Raw genomic sequence first — 14,852 nt, 5'->3', positions numbered from 1 at the left:
GGTTTGGATACTTAAATGTTTAGTATTTGAAAATATGCTTATGAGTAGTTTTTTATTTCTTCTCGTGTTCTGGAAGGAGAAAAGTAATACAGGTTTAAAATAGCATGATGATAAATTCATACATGTAACTATTCCTTTTAAGATAATGGGAACAAAACGTCATAAAATGTCATCAGAGATAAAGGGTGTGAATTTGTTTTCTAAGTAAATATTCTTATGACTCATATAAATTTGTTCATGATAATGATTGTTCATCTTCTATTCAGTGTTATGTTAGTAGCATTGACTATCTCAATATTTTGAATCAGTTTTTATTTTTTCCCATTTTCCCATTTATTTGAACAAAAGTACAGTAAAAACTGTAAAATTTAGAAATATTTTTACTATTTAAAATAACTGTTTTCTATTTTAATATATTTTAAAATATAATTTATTCCTGTGATTTCAAAGCTGATTTTTTAGCATCATTACTTCAGTCAAACGATCCTTCAGAAATTATTCTAATATTCTGATTTGCTGCTCTAAAAACATTTATTATTATGTTGAAAACAGCTATGTAAATTGTTTACAGGTTTTTTAGGATGAATAGAAAGTTCAGTCATCGGAAATAGAAATATTGTAACATTATAAATGAATGAATTACATTTTAAATTATATTCAAATAGAAAAGAGTTATTTAAAATAGTAAAAATATTTCAAAATTGTACTGTTTTTGCTGTACTTTGGTTCAAATAAATGCAAACTTGATAAGAAGACTTCTTAAAAATCTTACTGTTCAAAAACTTTTGACTGGTATTGCTTATGCATATATATATTAGTTTTGACTTCATTTTTTCTAGTTTTATTATTTTAGTACATCAAGTTAAACTAAATTAGATTGAGAAATGTTTGTTTGGCAACTAGCTGAAATAAAAAGTTTATATATATATATATATATATTTATATTTATTTTATTTCAAGTAACGGAAATGTTTTATTTTATGGTTTTAATTTTAGTAACTGTAATAACCCTGCCTCTATGTTATGTTTTTTCAAATTCATTCAGCCAAATGCACTATTTGTTCCCCTTTGTATGTTTTACGGTTTGAGTGGCTATAAATATGTCATGTTTAGTGAAGAGATATGCCACATTCGCTTTTAGGCATTTTGTTTGTTTTAAATGACTCAATACTACTGGAAAGCTTTGTCATTCAGTGCAATACAGTCTTCCATAGTCAGTGTTTTTGACATAAAATCTGGTCTAGTTTCAGCTTATCCAAAATAGCCAATATGTGAAAAATCCTTACAGGAATTGCACAGCAATGTATAATAATTGCTCTTATATGCACGTTAATTTAGCTTTGTTTCCTCTTTCACTCTCTATGAAGCTTTCTTTGTAATCAGCATCCCTAGAGGGAGCAGGCTGAGGTCTAAAATCTGGAGTTTTAGCATCTCTCCAGGAAGCCTTTTTGATGAGTAAAGGAAGGTAAACAAATAACAATGAATTTTTGTCACTCATTGGCTCAAGTTCAATCACATGGTTAGGAAGAGGTGGACGTACCAGTAACTCACAGCCAAAGAAGCAGCTTTGTATTCAGCTCGGCTAACAGATGTTCATCATGTTGTTTTGTACTCTTTGGTGTTTTGTGGCCTTTGGCCATTACAGAGTTTTGCTAACCAAGGATCTTCACTACACAGAAGAAAAAAATGGTGCAGGATTTACGCGTAGAAATTAATTGATAAATTTCATAAATAACTAGATAAAAAAGTTTGTCAAGACAAACTTTAAGTTGGCTTGAGAAAGCCGGACCAGAGAGTTTGGAAAAGTTAAAAAGTTATAAAAATTAAAAAAGTTTAAAAAAAAAAAAAAAACAGTTTTAAGTTCAATGGTTTTCAGTCTGAAAAAGGTTAAAGTTTGCATGTTTTGAAAGCAATACAGTCTCAGATAGACAGATAGTCTCGGATAGTTACTAGCATGTTTTTAACATGATTAGCAAGTTGCTAGCATAATTAGCAAGTTGCTAACATGTTTCTAGCATGATTAGCAGGTTGCTAGCATGTTCCTACCATGATTATCAGGTTGCTAGCATGTTCCTACCATGATTATCAAATTTTTAGCATGATTAGCAAGTTGCTAGCATGTTTTTAGCCTGATTAACAAGATGTTAGCATGTTTCTAGCATGATTAGCAGGTTGCTAGCATGTTTCTAGCATGATTAGCAAGTTGGTAGCATGTTTCTAGTATGATTAGCAGGCGCTAACATGTTTCTAGCATGAATATAGTATGATTAGCAAGTTGCTAGCATGTTTCTAGCATGATTAGCAGGTTGCTAGCACGTGTCTAGCACGTTTCTAGCATGTTTCTAACATGATTAGCAGGTGCTAACATGTTTCTAGTATGATTATGGTATGATTAGCAGGTGCAAACATGTTTCTAGCATGTTTTTAGCCTGATTAACAAGATGTTAGCATGTTTCTAGCATGATTAGCAAGTTACTAGCGTCTTTTTAAGCATGATTAGCAGGTTGCTAGCATGTTTCTAGCATGATTAGCAAGTTGGTAGCATGTTTCTAGTATGATTAGCAGGCGGTAACATGTTTCCAGCATGATTATAGTATAATTAGCAAGTTGCTAGCATGGTTCTAGCATGATTAGCATGTTAATAGCATGTTGCTAGCATGATTAGCAAGTTACTAGCATGTTTCAAGCATGATTAGTAGGTTGCTAACATATTTTTACCATGATTAGCAAGTTGTTAGCATGTTTCTAGCATGATTAGCAAGTTACTAGCGTCTTTCAAGCATGATTAGTAGGTTGCTAGCATGTTTTTACCATAATTAGCAGGTTGCTAGCATGTTTCTAGCATGATTAGCAGGTTGCTAGCATGTTTCTAGCATGATTAAGAAGTTGCTAGCATGTGGCTAGCATGATTCTAGTATGATTAGCATGTTGCTAGCATGTTTCTAATATGATAAGCAGGTGCTAGCGTGTTTCTAGCATGATTCTAGTATGATTAGCATGTTAATAGCATGTTGCTAGCATGATTAGCAAGTTACTAGCATGTTTCAAGCATGATTAGAAGGTTGCTAGCAAGTTTTTACCATGATTAGCAGGTTGCTAGCATGTTTCTAGCATGATTAGCAGGTTGCTAGCATGTTTCTAGCATGATTAGCAAGTTGGTAGCATGTTTCTAGTATGATTAGCAAGCGCTAACATGTTTCTAGCATGATTATAGTATGATTAGCAGGTTGCTAGCACATTTCTAGCATGTTTCTAACATGATTAGCAGGTGCTAACATGTTTCTAGTATGATTATAGTATGATTAACAAGATGTTAGCATGTTTCTAGCATGATTAGCAGGTTGCTACCATGTTTCTAGCATGATTATAGTATGATTAGCAGGTGCTAGCATGTTTCTAGTATGATTATAGTGTGATTAGCAGGTGCTAGCATGTTTCTAGTATGATTATAGTATGATTAGCAGGTGCAAACATGTTTCTAGCATGTTTGTAGCCTGATTAACAAGATGTTAGCATGTTTCTAGCATGATTAGCAAGTTGCTAGCATGGTTCTAGCATGATTAGCATGTTAATAGCATGTTGCTAGCATGATTAGCAAGTTACTAGCATGGTTCTAGCATGATTAGCATGTTAATAGCATGTTTCTAGCATGATTAGCAAGTTGCTAGCATGGTTCTAGCATGATTAGCATGTTAATAGCATGTTTCTAGCATGATTAACAAGTTGCTTGCATGTTTCTAACATGATAAGCAGGTGCTAGCGTGTTTCTAGCATGATTTTAGTATGATTAGCATGTTAATAGCATGTTGCTAGCATGATTAGTAAGTTACTAGCATGATTCTAGTTGCTAGGCTTGGCTAGATAGATACATAGATTAGAAATATTAGATAGAATGGAAGTTTGAATTGATTAGAAATAGTACACAGAAGGGAAGTCTTGATTTAGTCTCAAGGGAGTTTAAGTTTGAATTTTGACAGCTGGAGTTTGAATAGTGTTGCTCATTTGAACATTCCATCAGTGTAAGTCTATGGGATTTTTATGATTTTTAATCTTTAATTTTATGAAAACTATAAGTCGGATCAGTTAGAAAAGATACAGCAACCCGAGTCAGATCAGTCTGAAGATCTGGGCTGAGTTTGGTTCTAGCTTGAAAGCTCTAGGAGGAGAAGCGTTCAGAAATTTGGCTAAGAAGAAAAATAATAAAAAGCTTAAGTAGGAACTGTAAAAGTCAACCCTGCAGGGGGTGCATATTTAAATATATAAGCATTTTAATTCACTTTTAAAATATGACAAATTGAATAACATTATTACTTTAAATAATTATATAGATTATTTCAACTCAGAAAAAGCAATGCAAACTGTTTACCACCATCCTTAAAAGCAGCATGTAATTGTCTTTGCTCATAAACCAAAGTCCTCTGAGTGTACAAATCCAGTCTGCCACAAGTCTAGCCACATGTAGTGGAATGTGGTCGATCCAGATGTTATTTTTCTGAAGGGACTCTCGAAGGGGTGCCTGTTTTGTTACAGAGTTCACATACAAAGAATGGAGTCCAGAATAACAGGCTAAAGACTTTCTACCAACAAACAAGAGTAAATGTAGTGTGGGAAAAATTTAACGCATCTGGATAATAACAGAAGCAGATTTTGTTAATGTTTTAGACAAGCGAAACTGGTTACCAGGGTGTTGCAATGTAGCTGCTTATTAAACATTTTGAATGGCTGTCAGCTACTAATAAGTACTCTGTTACACATTTGATTGCATATTTTTCCCAAGAATAGTCCACCTGGGCATGTTATGCAATGAATAAACAACTACAGTAACATATATTCACAGAATTTCAGTTACTCATCAACTACAGCGAGAACAGGGCACAGACTCAAATGAAACTCTTTTGCTAATGTTGGTTTTGTTCTGATTTCAAGAACATGCCAGTTAGATCATGCCAGCCTGCCAAGAATGATAATGGTGAGACCACATTCTTGCTTTTGTAAGATATTATGTTTAGTTCCCTTTCACGCCCTTTTCACCCGGGAATGTAAGTTTGATAAGTTTCGTCCAGTAACTGAGAGCTAATATGTTGTTTCAAATGTTTGAATGCATGTTTGTGATTATTCCTAATTAACTAAGCTCTATTGTAGAAAAAATATTTATATTTACTGCATTCTCTTTTTGTAGCCATTGGGCTTTTTATCTGAATCACATCAGATTGTTGTTTTTCTCTAATTGCAATCAATTTGTTTCCTGAAGTGTTTCCTACTGTGCCATTTGAACATGCAAAAACAGTTGAACACTGTTTTTCTGTTTCAGGACTGTTTCATAAAGCTACTGCATGATCTTGCTCACTTCATCTTACAGAAATATCAAAAAAATAATATACAGACACATGAGATAAATACCTATATGAGCAATATTACAGGACTTGATACCGTAGGTGATCGCAGTGTGCTGATATACCGCCACATCGCATGGCTACGAGTGTGATATTGCATTTATATAACAGTTATATAACAGTATAACATGTCCGCTGAGGAAAGTGATATCATTGTCATACTATCTCTTCATCTGTTAAGGGTGACTTGTAGCATAAGGCTAGATACATGCATATACTGTATAAGCAATATCACACGACTCGGCCGTAGGTAATCACAGCGTGCTGATATACAGCCATATTTCGCGGCTACGAGTGTGATATTGCGTTTATATAACAGTTTAACAGCACAAGTGTGTAAATACATCAGAAACAACAAGGGAGTGTCTTTAAAAACCTTATTTTGTTCAAACTATTTCCTTCTGCCACAGATTCAAATCTCAGTTTGACAGTGTAAAAGCTGAGATAGAAAACTAATTAGAAAATGTCACTTTAGAACTAGTAACGAATAAACGTTGAGATGTTTCATTAAAAGCTTATTGTATTACTGTATTAAAAGCTCACTGTATTATGAGAGAGAGATGGACTGAGCAAGTGTGATTACATGCATCTGATACAGCATTCATTCTTCCGCTCAATCTCATATTCACAATAAAACATTAGTTTGAATAACCGCTGAGGAGAGCGATATCTTTGTCGTACTATCCCTTCATCTGTTAAGGGTGACTTCTAGCATAAGGCTAGATACATACATATACTATATGAGCCATATCACACGACTCGGGCCGAAGGTAATCACAGCGTGCTGATATACAGCCATATTGCACGGCTATAAGTGTGATAATGCGTTTATATAGCAGTTATATAACAGTATAACATGTCCGCTGAGGAAAGCGATATCTTTGTCATATTATCTCTTCATCTATTAATGGTGACTTCTAGCATAAGGCTAGATACATGCATATATTGTATGAGCGATATTACACGACTCTGCCATAGGTAATCACAGCATGCTGATATACAGCCCTATTGCACAGCTACGAGTGTGATATTGCGTTTATATAACAGTTTGACAGCACAAGTGTGTAAATACATCAGAAACAACAAGGGAGTGTCTTTAAACACCTTCTTTTGTTCAAACTACTTCCTTCTGCCACAGATTCCAATCTCAGTTTGACAGTTTAACAGCTGAGCCCAATTCAAAACGTCACTTTAAATCTAGCAACGAATAAACATTGAGTTGTTTCATTATAAGCTTACTGTATTAAGGTATTAAATACTCACTGTATTATGAGAGAGAGATGGACTGAGCGAGAGTGATTACCTGCATCTGATACGCATTCATTCTTCAGCTCAATCTCATATTCACAATAAAACATTAGTTTGACTGTCCGCTGAGGAGAGCGATATCTTTGTCATACTATTCTTTCATCTGTTAAGTGCTGCTCAGTGCATTTGTTGGATACATTTTACAAGGTGTTTTTGAAAGTAAAAACAACTTCCTTGTTCACAACAAGTGTTTTAGTCTCTTTTAGTATAAAAGTCTTTACTGACTCACTCGTAAAAAACTCTTGTTGACATCTAATGGTGAAACAATGAAACTAATCACTATCACAAACACACACATTGTTTCCCAATACTAAACATTATTACATACTGGTATTGTTTATATAAAATATTATTTATTGTATAAAACATTTATTTAATGAACAACCACAGCCACAATCATAAAAGTTGCTAGCCAATTCAGTCAAAAGTACAAAAGCAGCACTCTGATACACAGCATTGAACTTACATAAAATATAAAGTGATGAGATTTTGCCCTCAGCCAAAACTATTTGCTCAGGAACAAATAATAGATTAATGAGACCGAAGACTGCCCAATAGATTTACCCAAAACTAATTATATCTCATGTTATATCTCACCACTATAGAGATATCAGAACCAGCGACAAATTCCAGAAAATCTGGCCGAGGTAAGGTTGCTCTCGGTAGGTTCGTGAGTGCTGAACGGCGGCTGACGCCCTGGAGCTCACATCTCCAAAAACATTGATAAAAATGTTCAAATAGGCATTATCTTTATTAACAACCCGCATATTTTTGTAGTCTAAACAAATACATTGTCACCTAAAAACTTAAAACTACATTCAGTGGCACGAAAACAGCATTATTTATGACATTACAATGGATTTGGGTGTCCACCATTACACTCTCAGTGAGAATTACAGTAAGTGGAGTGATACAGGCAGGGTTTCCAGTTTTCACAACAAAACCCGCCCAATTGCTATACTCAAAACTAGCTCAAAACTAGGTAACTGGTATATTGGAATTCAACCCACAGACATGAAAAACAATCTCTGGCAACAGTGTTAAAGTAGCCCAATTCTCTAGGAAAACCGCAGACTTGGCAACAATGGAAACAGGAAACATATGGCAATATCACGTTTGATATAGGGCAAAATATGTCATATACAACATTTTTAAATGGGACTGAACAAATACACACCCTATGATATGGAATCTCAGTTAAAGTTAGCATGAAACGTAAGTTGCGATTGTCTTTTCTTCCTTATAGTGCTGTATATCCACGTAAAATTAAGAAAAAAATATAAGGCGGGCTTTTATTTGGTCTGCTGGGAATTGATTGCACCACTGGATCGTTTGCTACAGGTTGTCCCACCCTCACACTGAGACATACATAATCAAGGAAAAGAGAAGAAATGTTGCTGCAAGAGAAAAGGGGCATATAATGAGGGCATATACATTTTATGAGGGCATATAAATTTTAAAACGTTATGATGTGCACAGATATAAAATGTATAATAAACACTGCAACTAACTTAAAAAATAAGAATGGTCAACTTTGATTTCATGGTGACTTTGGCTCTGTGAAGTCTACTTTATAGGGTGGAATGTACCTCGACTAGTGTTTGGAACACCTTCATCTGATAGTGTAAAAGAATGTAAATCTACTGTTGACTTCTTGTCTAACATCTGTTCGCAGCTTGGAGATAAGAGCACAAACCCAAAGCCCCTGTCTGCTGTTTGACTCTGAAACGAGTGCGTAATGTCTGTTAACGTGCACCGATCCCAATAATGAGCATAATTGTGAGATAAATGCAGCTCCTTTTTTGTGTCACCGGCGCTCCAGACTCTATTTAAACTAACAACATAAAGAGTTGACAAATGAGACCCAGAGTTAAACAGGAAGTTGCTTCCAGACCTGCCATAATGGTGCGAGTGATTATACAGGACATGCTGTGGGAACCTTATTTCTGGAAGTCCATACCCTGTGGAATTATTTATTCACTGGCTATGTATGCGTCTGGTGTTTCAGGTTATCAGGTGTTTTTTTGCTACTTGTTACAGTAAAAAACTTTTCAAAGTTCAAAAGCGTATTCTTCTCGGAATATGGAAGCCTGATTCAGGATGACACACTTAAATGAGGTATAACAACGTCTTAGGGTGACTATTGTAGGAATCGCCTGGAGGCTGTCAAAACAGAAGGGTTAAACTCACAGCAAAATGTGTTTGTCTTAACATTTTCTCTGTCATGAAAACATGAAACAGATTCCATTAAAAGACCTGAAATGACCTCACCTCAGGAAAATTATGTTCTCGATTTGTTTTGCTTGGTTCCTAACATGTGTAAAACACTATGTATATATATTAATGTTTGAATTTGAACCTGGGAAAAGGTTGAAGATGCAAGCCAACACAAAAGAAACTTTGCCCTGGAGTTCTGAAAGTAATAACTAATCTGCCATCGGCCCAGGGGACTTTGCATTGAAGCGTAATTTATTGATCCTTAAATTAGGATGCTGTTTCCAATTTGGAGAGCAAAACATGCCATGGAAATACAATAATGCGATAAAATGACCTGATTTCCTTTTAGCACGACTTTTCTTAAAGGAATAATTTATCAAAAAATAAAAACACAGAGTCATCATTTACTCATGTTGTTCTTCACTTCATCACTGCACTATGTTATTCCAAACCTGTACGCTGTTACTTTTTTTCCGTGAAAAACATGGAGATTTTTTGAAGACTGTTGTTTCATACGATAAAGGTACATTGTGACTAAATCCTTTAAGCTCCAAATCAGACAAAAACATCATTAATAGGGATGTATGATATATTGGTCATAACTATCAACCAAATTTAATGGCCAATATTGAATATTAAAATTTATCAGCCAATACTGACTTTTTAATTACAGGTGTGACCAGAATTATTGACACCCTTGGTAAATATGAACAAAGAAGGCTGTGGAAATTAATCTGCATTTTGGTCTTTCATTCAACTTTTCATTGAAGTAAAATAACTTAAAAACTGGGGGGAAATCTTATTATGAGTTTTTATTCTAAAATATACTTTGGCCATAATTATTAACACTCCTACGAATTATTATTATCTGTAAAATACATTTTAAATATATTACATTTTCAGCACACTAGGGTGACTATAAACATGAAATTGTCCAGCTATGGCTTTCTGTTCATTGCATAATGAGATTTTCACACTATTTTCAATAGTTTTTCTTCAGTGAAAGGTTACATTTTTGTGAATGCTTTGAATAAAAGATCAAATGAATCAACAATGCGGATTTTCACAAGCTTCTTTGTTGTATTTACTAACGGTGGTCACAACTGTAATGCTCATTTTTCCTATTTTCTCTATTAACTCTAATTAACCACTAATTTCATAAAACTTTAAAATATAATATCTATTTTTCATATTGTACATTGGTTTGATGCCTAAACTCACTTAAAAATGCAAATTTATATATTTTATTTACAGTTATGGTCAAAATCTTACATAGACTTTGCAGTATCTGCAAAATGTTAATTATTTTACGAAAATAAGAGGAATCAAACAAAATGCATTTTTAATATTTAGTACTGACTTGCATAACATGCATTTTGTATGATCCCTCTTATTTTGCAAAAACTGCCAAGTGTATTTACAATTTTGACCACAACTGTATTATTTGGAAAAAAGCTTTTAATTTTAATAATAAGATTATTAATAATTTAAATTTAATAATAAATAATTGTTTATAAGTTCAGTTTTATGTATTAGAACACAAAAGAAAACACTTGCGGAAAGGTTAGTATGTCACTTCCTGTAATCCATAGAAAGGTTAAACAAAAGCATTTTTTGTTTATTAATCTTTATGAATGTTTTCCTAAACCTATCATTTTTATTACAGTCTAAGGTGTCTAAGGTATGAATTTGTAGGTGCTAAGTGAGGTTTTAAAGAATGTAAGTGAGTTCAGCCAAACCTCAGACTCTGGCCATTGTTTCTGACCTCACATCCTCTCACAGGTTTTTGCAGAAGCACTTGAGATGATCTGGGTAATCAGAAAGGTCAGGAAAACCCCAGAGGCATAATGATAGGGAGGAGTCACCACAGCAGATCAGTTCTATTGTAGAACAAAAATGGATTATGATTCACATGTGAAGAAAAACACATGTGGACCACAAAACCAGTCTTAAGTCGCTGGGGTATATTTTATAGCAATAGCCAAAAATACATTGTATGGGTCAAAATGATTGATTTTTGTTTTATGCCAAAAATCATTAGGATATTAAGTAAAGATCATGTTCCATGAAGATATTTTGTAAAATTCCTACTGTAAATATTTAAATCTTAATTTTTGATTAGTAATATGCATTGTTAAGAACTTTATTTGGACAACTTTAAAGGTGAGTTTCTCAATATTGTGATTTTTTTGCACCCTCAGATTCCAGATTTTCAAATAGTTGTATCCTAACAAACCATACATCAGTGGAAATCTTATGTAGTCAGCTTTCAGATCATGTATAAATCTCAATTTGGAAAAATTGACCCTTATGACTGATTTTGTGGTCCAGGGTCACATATATATTCATATTCATGAATTTCAACTGTCCATGAAATTTTATTTAAATTGAGTATTTGGAGTGGTCAACTATAGTCCTGTCTCCTTTTAAATAAATAAACGAATGACTATGAATAAACCCACAATAACCCCAAATATTAGCACTGTTTGTGCTCTCAGCAGGAACTGTATCTCAAACTGTGCAGAATGTGTTTTACTAACCCATCAGATTTATAGTTTTATAATGATTGGAAAAAGTAGCTAACAAAATTATGTTCCAAGATTATGTTATTTCCGACTGTTCTCAGAATGTTCAAAATATCAAGTTTTTAAAATGGTTTAAAAACATATTTTTGGTTATGAACATTCCATTTTAGCAATTTGCAAACAACATTTGAATGTTGATACTTTGAATGTTCTCTAAAATGTTCCATGAATGATATATAAATACAGTTTTTGTGCATCGGCGGATTAAGCAAAGAAAAAAAAACACCTGTTATAATCGGTGAAGCTGTTTATACACTGTTTGATGAATGAATCTCTTACTTACATGATAGGTACATCTGTACTTTGTTGTTTATGATGAGAGAATTCTTGAGAGTGTTCTGTGTGCTCTGGGGATTCAGCGATGACTCATCTGAAGGATTCTGATTGGCCGTTGCATTCATAAACTCACCGGAGTCACGTGTGATTGAAATACGTGTGAGAAGAATTCTCACACGTTCTTAATATGCAAACATAAACAGATTTTAAATTGAATTCTGCAATTCAACACTTTTCATTTCATATTCTTGAAAAGCCTTCCCCTGCCTTACACACAGTGTTGGGAAGGTTACTTTAGAAATGTAATAGGTTACAGATTACAAGTTACTCTATTTAAAATGTAATAAGTAGTGTAACTTTTCAATTACTTTATTAAAGTAATGTAACTACTTTTCTCTTTTTACTTTTCTAAATTTCTAATATTTTCAACTATTAATCATTTTAAAACATTTAAACCAGGCAGAGTTAACCTTACGGTAGCACTCAACACTGATTATTGTCAGACTTTCAAAATCCTTCATCACTTGAATTAAGATTATAATAAGTAAGGGATAATATACATCAATATTTTGTGATAACAACTGGATGGATGTACATTATCCCACTTATTATACAGCTGATTGCCACAAAAGTAAGTAATAGACACAAAACACTGGTCTGAGTTGAAATATTTGAATGCAAAACTTCCATGAAGAAATCAGTTGCTAGCAAGCAGTAAGTTGACAGAATTAAGAAATTGTCCACATAACACTGAATTGAGATTTAAACATTTATTAGCTAACCAAACGCAAAACTTCCACCAAGGAAAAACTATCAAGCATATAGCGCCGACTTAAGTTGCCCGGATGAGTCTGTGTTATTAGCTTTTACCAGTTGTTATCAGGGAACAACATACCTTGGAACGTCATGACTGACCAATCAGAATCAAGCATTCCACAGATCCGTGTAATAATTTAATTTAAAGCAAATTCAGACTTAACACTTCTTATTTACGTTGAGATAATTCGGGGGTTAAATACTGATTTAAAATCATAAGAAATAGTTTAATAGCTATGATGCTGGTTTTAAAATCAAATGTTTGGATAGTTATGACAGGAAACACTGGCATCTAACAATGCCTTGGAAAAAAAACAATTCATCTTGAAAAAACTAAAGTATATGCATAAACCCAAATAGGAAATAAAACATATTGAATAAGCAATGTCCTATTCTGTCCTAAACTCCTGAAGCATTGGTGTCTCATTTTAGAGCAGTCAATGCAATTTATGAAAGAAGTGTGTGTATGTGTCAGCTGTTTGGACTCTCATTCTGACGGCACCCATTCACTGCACAGGATCCATTGATGAGCAAGTGATTTAATGTAATGCTACATTTCTCTAAATGTTCTGAGGAATAAACAAACTTATCTACATCTTAGATAGCCTTATAGGGTGAGTACATTTTGAGTACATCATGTTGGTGGTTTTTCTCATTGCCAGTTATGACAAAGTGTAGGCATCGAATATCCCTGCACACTTAAAAAATTGAAGATTTTCAGATATTACATAATCATGAGACTTACAGGAAAACCTCCCTTTTCCAGTCTGATCATATCTCTTAGTGGTTTTGGGTGAGTTTCACTGGAAGCGCTGAGTCCTGTAAGCGTTTTAACATGCAAGACCACAGGCGAGAGTGAGCTACCAGCTCCTCATTAGCATAAGGATCTGAATAGGCAAAAGAACCCTGCTGGTATTCAGCGCTTTACTAGTACCCGCGTCACATGCCGCCTGAAACTGGGACAGAACTGTAGTCATGCTTCCCGAAATACAAATTGTGAGCACGCCATGAGTAATTTCTAGTGTTGTCATGGTGGTCATCAGAGAAGTTGTATGCCCATAAGCAGTTTGAAAGTCTTCTTATTTGACATAATGCATGATTAGATCATACACCGGTGTTTAGTTTGTGTCTCATCCCTTCCAACAATGCTTCAGATCACTTTTCTGCAACAATCTCAAAGCTCTTAATTCGCTGAACTAATTTATTCCTGATCTCAGGTTTCTTTTTAATGAGACGTGAGGTTGAAGCTTTCTGACGCCTTTTTCTAATTTCAGATTTTCTTCTGTACCAGTTGAAACGTTCTGACCTAAATAACTGCTGTCTTTTGTAACCTGGACATAATCAAAAGCTGATGCAGCAATCGAGAGGCTGCTTTTATCTGCTAGGGAGATATAAGGAAGTTGACATTTTGCACATTTTAGATATTTGAGACAGCTATTTTTGTCCTCCATAATATGTCAATGCAGATGTACTGGTGTAAAGAGTGACTAAGAACATCATATGGAGTACTGGTCAAGGCAAAAGGTCAAGGTTTAATGAAACATGGCGGAAACATTCAATAGCTATTTTATTATTATTATTATTTTTTGTGGATATTTAATGCCTAAACTTAGGCTTTGTCATAAATTTACAGCTTTAAGATGTTTTATCAAAATATAATATCATGTATGTGTGGTAAAAAAATTTTTTTTATATATTTTATTTTATTTTATCCAAGACTAAAATACGTGTCTATATAGAAATGGACATATTCCAATCATATGAATGAATAAGTAAATAAGTAAGTAAATAAATAAATAAATCACCACTATGATTCTGGTTTTATTTTATTTTATTTTATTTTATTTTATCCAAGACTAAAATATGCATCTATATAGAAATGGACATATTCCAATCATAAATGAATGAATGAATGAATGAATGAATGAATAAATAAATAAATAAATAAATAACCACCATGATTCTGGTTTTATTTTATTTTATTTTATTTTATTTTATCCAAGACTAAAATATGCGTCTATAGAGAAATGGACATATTCCAATCATGAATGAATGAATAAGTAAATAAGTAAGTAAGTAAATAAATAAATAAATAATCACCATGATTCCGGTTTTATTTTATTTTATTTTATTTTATCCAAGACTAAAATATGTGTCTATATAGAAATGGACATATTCCAATCATGAATGAATGAATAAGTAAATGAGTAAGTAAATAAATAAATTACCGCCATGATTTTTATTTTATTTTATTTTA

The sequence above is a fragment of the Labeo rohita genome, chromosome 24 (genome assembly GCF_022985175.1).
Source record: "Labeo rohita strain BAU-BD-2019 chromosome 24, IGBB_LRoh.1.0, whole genome shotgun sequence".
In the NCBI taxonomy this organism is placed as follows: Eukaryota; Metazoa; Chordata; class Actinopteri; order Cypriniformes; family Cyprinidae; genus Labeo; species Labeo rohita.
The sequence above is the reverse complement of the archived record's forward strand: the minus strand, read 5'-3'. Positions refer to the sequence as shown.